At 50.5% G+C, this 3,393-nt stretch overlaps 1 pseudogene; it reads left to right on the top strand.

Moving 5' to 3' along the window:
- The first annotated feature begins 220 nt into the window (after positions 1 to 220).
- On the top strand, positions 221 to 1,643 carry LOC136475775 (pathogenesis-related protein PRMS-like; annotated as a pseudogene).
- Positions 1,644 to 3,393: the final 1,750 nt, after the last annotated feature.

The raw sequence follows: 3,393 nt of genomic DNA, 5'->3' as shown, positions 1-3,393 counted from the left end.
ATGCCGTGGATTAGTATCTATTTATATTTGTATCTGTATAAATTTAGCCTCATTTTTTTGTGTGCCTGTCGCAAGTTATCTGATAGTGTCATCTGTTTAAGGTTCACAAGCTTTGGTGGTGATGACTTTGGTAATCAATGCTTTTGTTTGTACTCTGTCGTCTCACCGTTGGTTCAACTCGGTGAAGTTACCAATGCTAACCAAGGTGTCTGTGGAGGTAGACAGTTCCGCCGTCTGAATGAGATCATAGCTTTTACGGTAAAAATGGTTAACCCGCATCCCTAAAACTAGCCTTGGAGCAACTGAGCCAGATCCAAGGTCGGTCCATTCCCATCGCTATGCCTCACGCTTCGGCGGCCGCGGCGTCTCACGCTTCCACCTGATCCGGATCTTTTCAGGGACAGAAAAATCGCATCCACGAGGCAACGAGCCATGGAGATCGGCACTGACATGCACACCAACAACCCGCTGGATCTCGCCAGGTCCCGCGTGCCAGTGCCACTTGCGAGATCAATCGATCGGAACGAACGGGACGCGCCTGTGGCATCACGAGACAGCCGAGACGCGCCAACGCCGTGGCAGCCGGCACCAAGTACAAATATGCTATCGCCCGCGTGCAACCGTCGCCATCTGCCTGTGCCGGGCCGAGCTCTCTTCTTAACTCGCTATCGACAACGACAACACATCGAACAATCCCGCGCGCACACTCGCACTCAACGCTCACTCACTGAGCCATTACTCAGCTCACCAAGTCCAGATCTCAATGGCGCACTCGCGCTGCCACCACCTTCTCCCCACAGCCATGGCCCCTGCGTGCTTCCTCCTCGTGACCCTCCTCACGCTCTGCGCCACGCCGGCGCCGGCCCACGGCGCGCGCGTCCTCACGCCGGGCAGGCGCGGGCGCGGTCACCAAGGCGCAGCAAGGCGGCACCAGCAGCACCAGCAGCAACGCGACGGCGGCGGACGAGTACCTGGCGCCGCACAACCAGGCGCGCGCGGCGGTGGGCGTGGCCCCGCTGCGGTGGAGCGCGGACCTGGCCTCGGCGGCCGCGAAGACGGTGGCGCAGCAGCAGCGGCAGGGCGGGTGCGCGTTCGCGGACATGGGGGCCAGCCCCTACGGCGCCAACCAGGGGTGGGCCAGCTACCGCGCGCGCCCCGCCGACGTGGTGGCGCTGTGGGTGGCGGAGGGGCGGTACTACACCCACGCCAACAACACGTGCGCCGCGGGGCGGCAGTGCGGCACGTACACGCAGGTGGTGTGGCGCCGCACCGCCGAGGTCGGGTGCGCGCAGGCCACCTGCGCCACGGGCGCCACGCTCACGCTCTGCCTGTACAACCCGCACGGCAATGTGCAGGGCCAGAGCCCCTACTAGCTAGCTAGATAGCTACCTCAGCGGCGGCCGATCGATCAGGTCATCAGGTCGGAGCCTCCCACTGCCGGCGACGGCAGCGGAGTACTACGTAGGTGCAGTCTTCTCTTGTTCGGTGACTTCGGTCACGGGTGCTTTGCTTTGTGTTGTGGTGTAATCCGGTGGTGTTCTTGGTGTTCAGAACTGCTTTGGTTTGGCGTGTCATCTTGTATTGCCGGGTAAAAACGCCTGTGAGCTGTGATGTGAATGTGATGCTTCATCCTTGTGGACTGTGCTGTGGATGCGTGTTGGCTGTCTTGATTCGCTGCATGCTTAAACTTCTACTAGAAAAAAATTGGATACTACAACCGAGGAGATTTGCTATGAAAGATTATTGAGCTAACTTCTAAGGAAACAATGAAAGTTATAGCACTACCAAGAACCCAAATTAGAGCTAAAATCAAATCTTCGAAAAAATACAGTTCTGTTGGTGATCCTTGTTGACATGTACTTCCTCCGTTCCAAATTATAAGTCTCTTTGATATATGAACAAAAAGTCAAGCGACTTATAATTTGGAACTAAGGAAGTAGTATTTCTCTCTTTTTTTTTTGAAATAACACTATTTTACTAAAGAATTGCAGAACTAAGAGTTGGAATGAAAATATTGTAGATACAGGATATGTCCGGCAATTGTATGGTCAACAGGACCCTAATTGGCGAACCAATGGTATCAATAGACTGTGTCATGCATTAGAGTAACTTGCAGGGTCTCTACTTGAGCCCTCAAAATTGAATTTGAGGGTCCTGAGTCAAAAATTGAGCTTCAACAGAGCCCCTATTAGGGACCTCAAATTTGAGAGGGCCCTCAAACCCCCTCTCACCCATCGTTCCTCTCCCCGCGCGCACGCAGAACACGCCTTTTCGTTCGCATTCGACCCAGCACCATCGCCTCCTCTGTCTTCGGCAAGGCCATTTGCTAGCACGACTCTCTCGGCACGTCCCCTCCCAACAACTTCTACCGCACCTCCACCATCCTCCTCGGCAGCTCCCCTCTCCCTGGCGACGTGCCCCTTCCCTAGATCTCCTCACTGTCACTTCCCCAGTCGGCTACCACCATGACAAGTTCTCTACCTAGCTACACCCCTCCCTGGCGTGGCCGCCACTGCCCTCCTCAGCATCTCCCTTCCCCTGGAGGCATGCCCCTTGTCCAGATCTAGCATCGGTGAGTGGCTCCCCTCTACCCTCTCTCTCGGATCTAGTGCTACATCTTCTCGTGCTCCGGTGAGCCCCTCTTCTTCTCCTCTCTAGCTTCTCTGGCTAGTTGTCGAGATATGTCCAAGTTAGTCAATGAGGAAGAAGATGAGAAAGAGGATGACAAATGGGTCCCACATGTTATTCCCTACTAGAATAAATTTGAGGATCATATTTTGAGAGCCACCGTTGGAGTACAACCTAGAAAACATGACTATCAAAAGTAAAAAAAACCCTTATATCAAAATTAGAGACCCTAATTTGAGGGCTCCTACTCGAGATGCTGTTAGAAGCCAATAGCAAGGCATGTTTCCCTTCTCTCGTCGTTTTGATTTTCTAGATTTTGTTTGTCCATTCCAAACAAGGTATTTAGGTACCGCTTGTAATTTTTTAAGTAGATGCTAAAGATAAAGCATAGTCCATTTTGTTTGGATTTAACATAATTGATTTTATAATTTTGAAATTAAAATTCTTCCCATAATACTATATTTGACTTTTCACTTTAATTGTTTAGCTGTAAAACAGTTTCTAAAAATTGTTTAACTATCTAAATTAATGGTTCAAAAACTAGTATTTTTCATGTATTTTTTCTATACATGTGCTTAGGTGACATCTAGTTTTTTTAACAAGGACATACTCAAAATTAAGTTTTAATTCAAATTAAATTTAAAATCATCTCCCTTATTAAGAAACGTTGGATGTCCCTTATTGCAATTTTTCAAGTAGATGTTACAAATCAAGCGTAACCCCTTTTTCTTGGATCTAGCATCACTGATTTTATAGTTTTAAAAT

The sequence above is a fragment of the Miscanthus floridulus genome, chromosome 1, assembly GCF_019320115.1.
Source record: "Miscanthus floridulus cultivar M001 chromosome 1, ASM1932011v1, whole genome shotgun sequence".
Classification (NCBI taxonomy): domain Eukaryota; kingdom Viridiplantae; phylum Streptophyta; class Magnoliopsida; order Poales; family Poaceae; genus Miscanthus; species Miscanthus floridulus.
The sequence above is the reverse complement of the archived record's forward strand: the minus strand, read 5'-3'. Positions and strand labels throughout refer to the sequence as shown.